The sequence below is a fragment of the Siphateles boraxobius genome, unplaced genomic scaffold (assembly GCF_051911475.1).
Source record: "Siphateles boraxobius isolate OS27281-9 unplaced genomic scaffold, OSU_SipBor_1 42, whole genome shotgun sequence".
NCBI lineage: Eukaryota > Metazoa > Chordata > Actinopteri > Cypriniformes > Leuciscidae > Siphateles > Siphateles boraxobius.
In genome coordinates, this window is record NW_027509053.1 from 440,141 (window position 1) to 454,290 (window position 14,150).

Genomic DNA, 14,150 nt, shown 5'->3' on the forward strand with positions numbered 1-14,150 from the left:
CCTTTGCTGGACACAGTGAGGATAGAGCACATCTGGCGTGTTTGAGATGAGGCATGTTAAGTGCATCCAGGATCCGCCAGGTGTGTTTCTCTACACTGTGACGGGCACCACCACCACCAAGGGAGGATTAGTTCTCATGAAGTACAGATGTGCTAGGGGCTCGACCTCACTTGAATCTTTCCACTGCCACCTAAACAGGTTCATTCCAGGTTTGTGGCTCATTGTGTTTGCAGTATAGTATATATTCAACACAATAGAACATCTAATATCACTTTATATTTTCTGAAGGAACTCATTATTCCAGTTTCATGATTTTCATTGTTCACTTCTTTACAGGAACCACTGCTAAAACACTGAATTTTCAGTTGTATCTCCTGGAAGGCCTGAACAGGTGGAACCAAGACCGGGCAGCAGCATCAATTTCCACAAAATCCTCCCCTCTTCTCACCTACGTAGGGCAGGTGGTGCAAAGCATCAACACCAACAGCCTAAATGTTTTTGGAGAGAAGCTTGTCCCCACCTTCCAACCTCCTGCACAGTACACTGGTAAGACTCTCACTGTACATTTTACAGCACATGGTTCTTTGCTAATGCAAGGGCTATATGTTTAACACACTGCATTCTGTTTTTAGGGGAGCTAATTGGAGTAGACTATCTACTTAGTCAGACAGGGCAGCCACTTCAGTCAATAGATGCTGACAATGAGCAGACAGACCAGCTGCTGGAGGAAGTAAATGTAGATGAGCAGGATGAGGGATTTGAGGAGGACATCAATGAGGACCCTACACTGAGTTTCCTCCTTGAAGATGAAGCTAGCTATAACCCACCTACAATTCAGCCTGTTCATCCCTCATCTCAGTCTTCTGCTGCCTCATCATAGTCTGCTGCTGCCTCATCCCAGTCTGCCTTCTCCCAGTCTGCTGCTCCCTCATCCCAGTTTGCCTTCTCCCAGTCTTTTGCTGCCTCATCCCAGTCTGCCTTTTCCCAGTCTACTGCTCCTTCATCCCAGTCTGCTGCTCCTTCATCCCAGTCTGCTGCTACTTCATCCCAGTCTGCTGCTCCTTCAACCCAGTCAGCTGCTGCCTCATCCAAGTCTGCTGCTCCTTCACCCCAGTCTGCTGCTCCTTTATCCCAGTCAGCTGCTGCCTCATCCCAGTCTGCTGCTCCTTCATCCCAGTCAGCTGCTCCTTCATCCCAGTCTGCTGCTCCTTCATCCCTGTCTGCTGCTCCTTCATCCCTGTCTGCTGCTCCTTCATCCCTGTCTGCTGCTCCTTTATCCCAGTCTGCTGCTGCCTCATCCCAGTCTGCTGCTGCCTCATCCCAGTCTGCTGCTGCCTCATCCCAATCTGCCTTCTCCCAGCCAGCTGCTGCCGCCTTCTCCTCTCAGCCAACTACATCCATAGACCAGTATGCACCAGGTTCCCCCACTCATGTGCCTGAAGAGCTTTTGGTATGTAAATTTCACAATAGGAACTTGCCACGAGCAAATTAATTTGTAATTCGACAAACTGATTAATACTACCATTAAGATGTAATTTCACTGATCTCTTTTTTTCTTTACCATTTAAAATGATACTGTTTTAGGCTGTGGATGACCAGAACATTCCAGGAATGGACCGGGTGGACAGACTGGCTGAGTATTTGGTAGAGCTGAGGACAAGCACAGGGTTAACACTGAGCAGGGAGCAGTTATGTAAACATTTTGAATGTTTGTTAACTTGGAAAAGACCACACAAAACACAATGTGACTGTAAAAACAGTGTTACTGAACTATGTATGCGAAATTACCAGTTTCCTTTTAACTCTGCTATGCCTCTATACTTCTATCCTTCTTCAGGTTGATGACATTGTGTGCTTGTGGCAGAGCCTGCTTGAATATGACAAGCAGCGAGTGAAGTTTGCTGCCAGACACCAGGACAGGCTGACAACAGGGAGGTTCAGGTCTCCAAAAAAGAAGGCTGTTTTCAACCCTGGAGTGGACAGCCTGAAACGGAGTGTGTTGGCATCTACAGCTTCACCTGCCCAATGGCCAGACTGCTGTCGTCTCGTGGAGGCCATTTTCATCAGGCTCTGTCGCATCCATCAAAGTACGAGGAAGAAAGAGAAGGTGACGCTGAGTCGCTGGTCTCTCATTTTACAAGATTACCGAAAGATCCGGCAGCTGATCCTGTCTAATGGTGCCATCATGCAGGACACTACTCTCCAGCTGGTGGAGGTAAATCAGACCACTCTGGTTCAGTGGCACAACGGCAGGGTTAAGAAGCAAGATCAGACTCTTCTGCTTCAGGGGATCGATCTGCCTGACCCTCTTGGTATTGCTGCTGAGGCTCTCCCACCTGCCAGTGTACGTGCTGTTGCTCCACCCCAGGTCCAGGGAGAGCAAAATATTTACAAACTGCCACAAAGCACATCTGTAATAAACACAGTAATAAACACACAAAGATAAAAAACTTTATAAAACTATATACATAGTAGTGAGTATATATATATATATATATATATATATATATATATATATATACTCACTACTATGTATATAGTTTTATAAAGTTTTTTATCTTTGTGTGTTTATTACTATTATATATGTTATTTATTATTAGGTTGGGGGTTCGACCCCACTCAGGGACTTTTATTTTAATTATTTTATATGTTTTTTTTTTTTTAATACTCGTATTGTTTCTACTTTTGTGTGTTTACTACTGTTCTCCATGTTATATATATACTCTTTATTATGTGCATAGTTTAATTTTATATTTTATTGTTAAAAAATAAAACATTTTATTGTTCATAGAATTGTTTCTCGTCATTCAGTAATCATTCAGTGAGCCTGAGTCAAAACATTATTATAATTATTATTATTATAGGCCTATATATCTCATATGTATAGCACATTTCAAGGAACTCCATAGTCATATGGGTAATTAATAAATAAAAACGTATCGATACAAGGCCCCCACTCCAGAGCATTTTTTCACACACCGGCTTGTCTTGTGGATGCCATACCACCTTTGGAAGGTCAGGCTGTGCTGTCCTGTGTGTGGAAAACAGCTCACAGGTTATGGAGCCCACAAGTGAGCCCGCCAGGTTTTGGATGTCGATAGGTACTACCTGATGATCACGGAGACCCTCTGGTGCAGTGCCGCTGGTTGTAAGATGGGTTACATTTCCAGTAGCAAGACCATCTTGGACCAGCTGGATTTGGCACACAGAATGGAGTTCCGACTGATCCTGGCACGAAGGTGAGTATACTGAAATGATTTAGGCCTGCTCTTCTCCCTGGCCCTGCTCCTCTCACTGCATCTCTCACTGCTCCTGCATCTCTCACTGCTCCTGCACCTCTCACTGCATCTCTCACTGCTCCTACACCTCTCACTGCACCTGCATCTCTCACTGCTCCTGCACCTCTCACTGGCCCTCATTTATCAAAAGTGCATACACCAAATTTCCAGCGTACACCCAAAACCACAGTGACTTTGATATTTATCAATATGGGCGTTGGCGTACGGCACGCTCAAATCCTACGCCAGGTCAGGAGGTGGTGTACATGTACGCACGTTTTGAGTTAGTGCGGAAATGCGCAGAAAAACAATTCCTAACACCACAAAACGCACTGACAAACTAAAAGATATGAGGAGCTCTTTTCCAAAACGCGATAAACACCATTTTTAAAAATAAATTTGTATTTTATTTCTATTAATAAACTAGTGTTGTGTCTGCAAAGATAAAATTGATGATCACCATCTCCATAGTGAACGCGCCTATAGAGAGAGTAGCCTATTTCTTTTCGTTTATAATTGTTTCGTTTAAAGACATTTCAAGCTTTCTTTATAGATATATTTCTCATGTCTGTGAGGCATATACTGAGTTTCGGTTAATTTGTGATGAGATGCGCCCCAGTTCACGTGCAATGCAAGGGACCGCGCCCGCACCTCCATGTCATGACTCATGATTATATTGTCTGCTATTTGCTTCTTATTTATTAAATCCAGGCAATTGGTTGATGAAAAAAATATTAAAATTAAGATTACAATTTATACAAAACGAAATTCACTTTAAAGAAAGGCTTTCTACAAAACAAAACTTAATTAAGAGGCCAAAATCATGTCTGAGCATGTCTCCCGATATATTGCGCATCCTATCTTAGCCTATGTTCACTTTTCATAATCAACATAGATGGGGAAAAAATAACATTATTTTTTTTTAACAAATATGAAACTAAATGCACTTAGTTAATGGCTACAACACGCCTAATAGTAGGCCTGAATATTGTTATCATTACTTTTTTCAAGTTCGGCACGAATTACTATTAGCCTAAATGTGTTACTTAATGATTTGAATGTATTTTTAACATTGTTGTATTTAAGGACTGTATTTGTGTGTTATTTTTAAATTATTTGTTTTATGTGGTGGACAATATTGGAACGTGACATTGGAAATATTTTTTTTATTTTTACTATTTAATTTATTTTACTATTTATTTTGTTTGGCTTTTATTTATTTCATGCAGTTGCACTTATTTAATTTATATTAATTTATAGTATGAGTCCCTGATTATATGTTGCATGTTCTCTTCTTGTTGTTTTTGTTGTTGTTTTTTTAGACAAAAAATGGATGGATTTATAGCGTTTTGAAAAAAAAAAATACAATTAACTTTGAATTTATCATCAACAATATTGTTGTTTGATTTAATAATAATTTTTCATGATGGTGATGGTCTCGATCTCCAGAGAAGTGTCTCCTCTTTGCCGTCTTCCGTGTGTCGATGGTGTAAAATGAGGGTGTGGGGGAGGCGGATACTTGAATATATAGGGGCGTGTTATTCTAATGACGATCGTTTTCAGCCGCGGCATTTATCAAGGGCAGGTATTGCGTACACCTGGATTTCAAAGGTACGCACAGCTTCATAAATCAGGCGGTGAGAGGAGTGTAAGCATAATCTTACGCCAACATATACGCCCGTTTCTACGCAAGAATGATAAATGAGGGCCACTGCCTCTCTCACTGCTCCTGCACCTCTCACTGCACCTCTCACTGCTCCTGCACCTCTCACTGCACCTGCATCTCTCACTGCCTCTCTCACTGCACCTGCATCTCTCACTGCATCTCTCACTGCTCCTGCATCTCTCACTGCTCCTGCACCTCTCACTGCATCTCTCACTGCACCTGCATCTCTCACTGCTCCTGCACCTCTCACTGCCTCTCTCACTGCACCTGCATCTCTCACTGCATCTCTCACTGCTCCTGCATCTCTCACTGCTCCTGCACCTCTCACTGCATCTCTCACTGCTCCTGCACCTCTCACTGCACCTGCATCTCTCACTGCACCTCTCACTGCCTCTCTCACTGCACCTGCATCTCTCACTGCACCTCTCACTGCATCTCTCACTGCAACTCTCACTGCATCTCTCACTGCACCTCTCACTGTACCTCTCACTGCATCTCTCACTGCACCTCTCACTGCACCTTTCACTGCAACTCTCACTGCATCTCTCACTGCACCTCTCACTGCATCTCTCACTGCATCTCTCACTGCACCTCTCACTGCAACTCTCACTGCAACTCTCACTGCACCTGCATCTCTCAATGCATCTCTCACTCCATCTCTCACTGCACCTCTCACTGCATCTCTCACTGCACCTGCATCTCTCACTGCACCTGCATCTCTCACTGCACCTCTTAGTGCATCTCTCACTGCATCTCTCACTGCACCTGCACCTCTCACTGCACCTCTCACTGCTCCTGCACCTCTCACTGCACCTGCATCTCTCACTGCCTCTCTCACTGCACCTGCATCTCTCACTGCATCTCTCACTGCTCCTGCATCTCTCACTGCTCCTGCACCTCTCACTGCATCTCTCACTGCACCTGCATCTCTCACTGCTCCTGCACCTCTCACTGCCTCTCTCACTGCACCTGCATCTCTCACTGCATCTCTCACTGCTCCTGCATCTCTCACTGCTCCTGCACCTCTCACTGCATCTCTCACTGCTCCTGCACCTCTCACTGCACCTGCATCTCTCACTGCACCTCTCACTGCCTCTCTCACTGCACCTGCATCTCTCACTGCACCTCTCACTGCATCTCTCACTGCAACTCTCACTGCATCTCTCACTGCACCTCTCACTGTACCTCTCACTGCATCTCTCACTGCACCTCTCACTGCACCTCTCACTGCAACTCTCACTGCATCTCTCACTGCACCTCTCACTGCATCTCTCACTGCATCTCTCACTGCACCTCTCACTGCAACTCTCACTGCAACTCTCACTGCACCTGCATCTCTCAATGCATCTCTCACTCCATCTCTCACTGCACCTCTCACTGCATCTCTCACTGCACCTGCATCTCTCACTGCACCTGCATCTCTCACTGCACCTCTTAGTGCATCTCTCACTGCATCTCTCACTGCACCTGCACCTCTCACTGCATCTCTCACTGGGCCTGCTCTTCTCCCTGGGCCCCTTGCTCTTACTCTTCCTCGTCCAGACATTACAGTGTGTTTTTTCTGTTTCTGTGTCCAAAAACATCACTCCTCAAAGACCTCATTTTACTGTATAAGTGTCAATGTAATAGAAAAAAATAACCCCTGCCACTGAGTCTTAGCCAGACTGGAATCAGCTATGATTGGCCCAATTTACCCAACATAAATCAGCTGTGTCTCAATTATTCAATTGTTTGTTGTATCAGCTGAGATATATTGTTTTTGAACTGATATCATTGCAGAAGCAGAGGTTTTTATACTGTATCTAAGGTTTGGAATATTGTTTTTGCTATTGTGGGATGGTGTGTGTTAACATTTGTAAATACAACAAAAACAATCCATAATTTTGTTGGGAGGTATTGTCTGTTAAGAAAATGTAAGCATTGTGGAAATGTGTTCACTGACTGCATATTGTGTGAAAACGACATGAAATGTGTGCATGGTATGGCCACAAAAGACTGATGCTGTGCTAATTGTGTTTAGAGTTTTGAAAATGTGACAACTGGTTGGACAAACGCTTGTTAGCGACTGAAAAAAACTGTAATTGAAAATTTACTTCAATCTTTTATTAATCACCTCTGATGTATCCATAATGTCAGCGTGATGTCAATGCTCCATTTATTAATTTACTCAAAAAATAAATATAATTCAGTTAGAAAAGAGAGTAATTTAAAAAAGATAATAAAGATTTATTATATTCAATGGTGAAATAATAAAATAAATAATACATTACAAGAAACCACATATTCATATAATAAATACATTTTAACATGTATCCATACAAGGAGAAATATGTTTTTATAAAATATGTGTTAAGGCAAAAAAGCACATGAAATCTATACATATGTGTTCATTCATTAAGAAAATAATAGAAAAGATATTGGGTGATTTCAACCTTGTCAGAGGTGGGACTCGAACCGACGCCGTTCACGTCAGTGATTTGCCCATGAAATATATAAAAAGGCAATTTTCTGTAAAATATGAATACCAATCTACCAAAAATCACACAGAAGGGTGAAAGGTGGGTTTACCTTTTCCCTTTCCTTTCATTTTTTCTCTTTTTTCCTTCTCTTTTCTCTCTTTTTCTTTCTTCCCCTTCTTCCTCTTCTTTTTCCTTCTCCCCTTCCTCAAACAGACTATTGATCCCCAGCTTTAGCTCAGTCGGTAGAGCATCAGACTTTTAATCTGAGGGTCCAGGGTTCAAGTCCCTGTTCGGCCAAACGAGCCTCTTTTTGTGGAGCGGTACGTTTTGTTGTTGAGTTCTTGCTGATCTACACTGGCCTCAGGCAGCGATGCTGCAAGGCACCAATCCACAAACGACATGCACCTTTCAGCCAGCGTGTAGTCGTGGCCGAGTGGTTAAGGCGATGTACTAGAAATCCATTGGGGTCTCCCCGCGCAGGTTCGAATCCTGCCGACTACGTTGACAGCATGTGTCTGCTTTAGTTTGTAAACTTCTGGAGGCCTAGCTTAAACTTTATAAAAGGAAAAAAAGTCACTGTTACAGGATTACCCTTGAAAAGAGTTATGGTGTTAAGAAACAGTTTTGTCTGCAAGCTAAAGATGACAAGACCCCTTTGTATTCAGGGACACGTCGGGTAGACCGGTAGCTCGCCGTGCTCGTATAGTGGTTAGTATATTTTTTAATCGCTAGGTGTCAGTACACTCGCTGGCTGTTACCTAGAGTGCCGCGGGCTTGCTATTTTCTACAAACAACTGCGCCTTTGACACAAGTTTAAAATAACGATAAGAGCGCGCAAGTCAACAGCATTGAAGCGTGTGAAGAGGCTTTCCAGACAAGTAGCAGTGAGTTTTTGTTCTTTTTCCTAGCATTATTTTCCTTTAATTACTATTATCATCAGTCTAATAGGCTGCATTCCCACTAATTTGCCAATATATTTTGACATAGCAGACGTTTTGACGGCCATTCTGAATCTTCGAAGAAGGAAACGCAATGCATTGGAGGACACTCTTTTTTTCTGCGCCAATACGATTCATTTTGCTGTGCGTTCCGACGCAGCACGCACGCGTCTCGAGCAAGAGCTCGGATAGCTCAGTCGGTAGAGCATCAGACTTTTAATCTGAGGGTCCAGGGTTCAAGTCCCTGTTCGGGTGAACGAGCCTCTTTTTGTGGAGCGGTACGTTTTGTTGTTGAGTTCTTGCTGATCTACACTGTCCTCGGGCAGCGACGCTGCAAGGCACCAATCCACAAACGACATGCCCCTTTCAGCCAGCTTGTAGTCGTGGCCGAGTGCCAAGGCGATGGACTAGAAATCCGTTGGGGTCTCCCCGCGCAGGTTCGAATCCTGCCGACTACGTTGACAGCATGCGCCTGCTTTAGTTTCTAACCTTCTGGAGGCCTAGCTTTGACTTTATAAAAGGAAAAAAAGTCACTGTTACAGGATTACCCTTGAAAAGAGTTATGTTGGTAAGAAACAGTTTTGTCTACAAGCTAAAGATGACAAGGCCCCTTTGTATTCAGGGACACGTCAGGTAGACCGGTAGCTTGCCGTGATCGTATAGTGGTTAGTACTCTGCGTTGTGGCCGCAGCAACCCCGGTTCGAATCCGGGTCACGTCAAGATTTTCTGGGTGCCATTGAAATTGAGCTCCATGTCACCACCTCTCCTCACCCCGTCCTTCAGACTTCTCTTTTTGTGCACGGCGCGTGCCCTTGATGTGCTCTGGATGTTTGAGTGAATTGAAACTGGGACCTTCTTTGAAAGCACGAGCTCTCAGGTTCGACCCTTAGAGAAAAGACTAAAAACGAAACGCTCCTATTTATTTCGGAAGAATCTTGCTTCAAAGAGAATATGGTGCTTGTATATTTTCTAATCGCTAGGTGTCAGTACACTCGCTGGCTGTTACCTAGAGTGCCGCGGGCTTGCTATTTGCTACAAACAACTGCGCCTTTGACACAAGTTTACAATAACGATAAGAGCGCGGCAAGTCAACAGCATTGAAGCGTGTGAAGAGGCTTTCCAGACAAGTAGCAGTGAGTTTTTGTTCTTTTTCCTAGCATTATTTTCCTTTAATTACTATTATCATCAGTCTATTAGGGTGCATTCCCACTAATTTGCAAATATATTTTGACATAGCAGACGTTTTGACGGCCATTCTGAATCTTCAAAGAAGGAAACGCTATGCATTGGAGGACACTCTTTTTTCTGCGCCAATACGATTCATTTTGCTGTGCGATCCCACGCAGCACGCACGCTTCTCGAGCAAGAGCCCGGATAGCTCAGTCGGTTGAGCATCAGACTTTTAATCTGAGGGTCCAGGGTTCAAGTCCCTGTTCGGGCGAACGAGCCTCTTTTTGTGGAGCGGTACGTTTTGTTGTTGAGTTCTTGCTCATCTACACTGTCCTCGGGCAGCGACGCTGCAAGGCATCAATGCACAAACGACATGCGCCTTTCAACCAGCTTGTAGTCGTGGCCGAGTGGTTAAGGCGATGGACTAGAAATCCATTGGGGTATCCCCGCGCAGGTTCGAATCCTGCCGACTACGTTGACAGCCTGCGCCTGCTTTAGTTTGTAACCTTCTGGAGGCCTAGCTTAAACTTTATAAAAGGAAAAAAAGTCACTGTTACAGGATTACCCTTGAAAAGAGTTATGTTGGTAAGAAACAGTTTTGTCTGCAAGCTAAAGATGACAAGGCCCCTTTGTATTCAGGGACACGTCAGGTAGACCGGTAGCTCGCCATGATCGTTTAGTGGTTAGTACTCTGCATTGTGGCTGCAGCAACCCCGGTTCGAATCCAGGTCATGGCAAGATTTTCTGGGTGCCATTGAAATTGAGCTCCATGTCACCAGCTGTCCTTCAGACTACTCTTTTTGTGCACGGCGCGTGCCCTTGATGTGCTCTGGATGTTCGAGTGAATTGAAACTGGGACCTTCTTTGAAAGCACGAGCTCTCAGGTTCGAACCCTTAGAGAAAAGACTAAAAACGAAACGCTCCTATTTATTTCGGAAGAATCTTGCTTCAGAGAGAATATGGTGCGTGTATATTTTCTAATCGCTAGGTGTCAGTACACTCGCTGGCTGTTACCTAGAGTGCCGCGGGCTTGCTATTTGCTACAAACAACTGCGCCTTTGACACAAGTTTACAATAACGATAAGAGTCAACAGCATTGAAGCGTGTGAAGAGGCTTTCCAGAAAAGTAGCAGTGAGTTTTTGTTCTTTTTCCTAGCATTATTTTCCTTTAATTACTGGGTCAAACGGGTTGGCGCGTATGGTTGGGTTGCGGAGAGATTGTGAGATTGTGGTTAGGTCTCAGCAGCAACTGTTGGTTTATTTGTATAGGTTGTATAGTATTTACAGTCATTACGTTCCTGTATATATTGCGTGAATGACGGGTGGTTGGGCAGATATTGTGTTTTGTGGTAAGTGGTATGCCATACGGAACCGTTGCCACTGAAACTGCATATTAACGCACCAGTGGGGCTCGACAGCCTTAGTCAAACGGGTTGGCGCGTATGGTTGGGTTGCGGTGAGATTGTGGTTAGGTCTCAGCAGCAACTGTTGGTTTATTTGTATAGATAGTATTTACAGTTATTACGTTCCTGTGTATATTGCCTGAATGACGGGTGGTTGGGCAGATATTGTGTTTTGTGGTAAGTGGTATGCCATACGGAACTGTTGCCACTGAAACTGCATATTAACGCACCAGTGGGGCTCGACAGCCTTAGTCAAACGGGTTGGCGCGTATGGTTGGGTTGCGGAGAGATTGAGAGATTGTGGTTAGGTCTCAGCAGCAAGAGGGAAGTAGAGGTCAGTAAGCTGGGCTGAGTTGAGTGGGGGACGGAGGGGGGTGACTCTGGGACGCCAGAGTCACTGTCGAGCCCTCTTGAGGTGTCGTGGGCTAGTCGACGAAACACTGAGGACGGAAGGTGCCCACTTGAAGACCCTAGAGATGTTCCCTACTCCGCTCAATCCAGAGGGTTGTTATGCGTGCCTTTTTGTGCACGGCGCGTGCCCTTGATGTGCTCTGGATGTTCGAGTGTATTGAAACTGGGACCTTCTTTGAAAGCACGAGTTCTCAGGTTCGAACCCTTATAGAAAAGCCTGAAAACGAAACTCTTTCAACCAGCTTGTAGTCGTGGCCGAGTGGTTAAGGCGATGGACTAGAAATCCATTGGGGTATCCCCGCGCAGGTTTGAATCCTGCCGACTATGTTGACAGCCTGTGCCTGCTTTAGTTTGTAACCTTCTGGAGGCCTAGCTTAACTTTATAAAAGGAAAAAAAGTCACTGTTACAGGATTACCCTTGAAAAGAGTTATGTTGGTAAGAAACAGTTTTGTCTGCAAGCTAAAGATGACAAGGCCCCTTTGTATTCAGGGACACGTCAGGTAGACCGGTAGCTCACCGTGATCGTATAGTGGTTAGTACTCTGCATTGTGGCTGCAGCAACCCCGGTTCGAATCTGGGTCATGGCAAGATTTTCTGGGTGCCATTGAAATTGAGCTCCATGTCACCAGCTGTCCTTCAGACTACTCTTTTTGTGCACGGCGCGTGCCCTTGAGGTGCTCTGGATGTTCGAGTGAATTGAAACTGGGACCTTCTTTGAAAGCACGAGCTCTCAGGTTCGAACCCCTAGAGAAAAGACTGAAAACGAAACGCTCCTATTTATTTCGGAAGAATCTTGCTTCAGAGAGAATATGGTGCGTGTATATCTTCTAATCGCTAGGTGTCAGTACACTCGCTGGCTGTTACCTAGAGTGCCGCGGGCTTGCTATTTGCTACAAACAACTGCGCCTTTTGACGCAAGTTTACTATAACAATAAGAGCGAGGCAAGTCAACAGCATTGAAGCGTGTAAAGATACCATAAAAAAAAAAATTGGATTTGCTTACTCACGGTTGAGAACAAGGAGCAGTATGATGCAAAGAACAGCCGAAATCAAAAACACACCGGTTGACACCATTATTGTTCCATGGCCACCCAGCTGTTCTCTTAAAGTCATCAAACAGTCATTTACCACACTGTGACCTTTTATAAAGACATTAAGCCAAAAATATAGTAAATGGAATACATAGATTAGATTCACTGCAACAATGAAAGGTGCTTAAAGGGTTAGTTCGCCCATTTAAGACATGAAGTTGTATGGAATCCTTACCAGCACTATAGTGCATACACACTGACCCACTCTGTAGTCACCTCCCTGATCAGAGTTTTGGCCGCTGGAGGTTTTTCAAGAAAGTACTCCCGGTTAGTTTCCGTGGCCTCAAAACTGTGCGTTTTTACATGAAAAAATTATTTGCGTTTCAAAGCTTGATTAATTTAACACAAAAAACACGCCGGTCAAAATTCATACCTCAGTTTTAATCGGCACTATTTTCTTTCCATTTCTATCAATCCGGGCTGCTGTCAACGTCAACAGTGCGCACGTTCCGATCAGCTGTTGATAGCGCGACTCGCTGACAACATGTCTGACTGCAAAACTTCTGATGATGAAACCAATTTTAGCACAATGTCAGACGGAACAGATGAGGATGAAAGTAATTTTAGCACAACGCCAAAGGGATACCTTTATGAACCGGAGTACCGATGCCGTACTTCAACAGATGGAGATAGAACGGGAAGAGAGAGTGAACTAAATCAAATAGTTTTCTCAGCAAATTGTACCTATATCCCTATATAATGTTTTTATATTAGACATCTTTTCATGTATTTTCCACTGGAGTCTAAACATCAGCTTGTTTACCGTACAGTTTAGACATGGGATCATAAAGTTAGTAAATAGAGCGTACCCGTGGTACTGGTACAGCACTGTGCACACACGATAATCCTTGATTCTGGATATTTTAGCTCCCGCAGAGTAGCCGATTGCAACCAGCCAAAGCTGTCTCGTAGCTATATCCGAAACAGGAAAACGATGGAATCTGAACGGTGATCCCAGCACATTCTTGTGGTCACAGCCTGGAAATTTACAAGTTCGCACCATCGTTCATTTTCTACTTTTTACGTTATTTCGTAATCGATTGTGTAAACACTATGGAACAGCTGGTCGGAACGTGCGCACTGTTGACGTTGACAGCAGCGCGGATTGATAGAAATGGAAAGAAAATAGTGCCGATTAAAACTGAGGTATGAATTTTGACCGGCGTGTTTTTTCTGTGTTAAATTAATCAAGCTTTGAAACGCAAATAATTTTTTCACGTAAAAACGCACAGTTTTGGGGCCCAGGAAACTAACCGGGAGTACTTTCTTGAAAAACTTCCAGCGGCCAGAACTCTGACCAGGGAGGTGACTACAGAGTGGGTCAGTGTGTATGCACTATAGAGCTGGTAAGGATTCCATACAACTTCATGTCTTAAATCTTTAAATCTGTACATATTACAAGTGTGTTATAAAATGTATACATTTAAACATTTAACCCAGAATATCCTATATTAAATATATCAGAAGGTATGCACACTTACCTGCAGCTGGATTTTTAGTAGATTCAAGGTATATGTCAATTTTGAAATTTTCTTTGTTTTCCTCATTTTCTTCATCAAGCTCAAAAACTGGGTTGCAGAAAACATTCTTTGAAAGTTAAAACAAAGTTTAGAACCAAAACTGAATGTTGTATAAATAACAAATAAATTATACCATGGATACATCTACTACTTACAATAATAATAATAATAATAATAATAATAATAATAATAATAATAATAATAATAATAAT

At 43.6% G+C, this 14,150-nt stretch overlaps 6 non-coding genes across 6 annotated transcripts; all 6 read left to right on the forward strand.

Moving 5' to 3' along the window:
• Window positions 1-7,822: 7,822 nt before the first annotated feature.
• Window positions 7,823-7,904, forward strand: trnas-aga (transfer RNA serine (anticodon AGA)). Its single transcript has one exon. It is a non-coding gene; the product is annotated as a tRNA-Ser (tRNA).
• A 619-nt stretch (window positions 7,905-8,523) lies between these two features.
• On the forward strand, window positions 8,524-8,596 carry trnak-uuu (transfer RNA lysine (anticodon UUU)). Its single transcript has one exon. It is a non-coding gene; the product is annotated as a tRNA-Lys (tRNA).
• Window positions 8,597-8,718: 122 nt separating this feature from the next.
• Window positions 8,719-8,799, forward strand: trnas-aga (transfer RNA serine (anticodon AGA)). The gene has a single exon. It is a non-coding gene; the product is annotated as a tRNA-Ser (tRNA).
• A 911-nt stretch (window positions 8,800-9,710) lies between these two features.
• trnak-uuu (transfer RNA lysine (anticodon UUU)) lies at window positions 9,711-9,783 on the forward strand. The gene has a single exon. It is a non-coding gene; the product is annotated as a tRNA-Lys (tRNA).
• Window positions 9,784-9,905: 122 nt separating this feature from the next.
• trnas-aga (transfer RNA serine (anticodon AGA)) lies at window positions 9,906-9,987 on the forward strand. Its single transcript has one exon. It is a non-coding gene; the product is annotated as a tRNA-Ser (tRNA).
• Window positions 9,988-11,571: 1,584 nt separating this feature from the next.
• On the forward strand, window positions 11,572-11,653 carry trnas-aga (transfer RNA serine (anticodon AGA)). The gene has a single exon. It is a non-coding gene; the product is annotated as a tRNA-Ser (tRNA).
• Window positions 11,654-14,150: the final 2,497 nt, after the last annotated feature.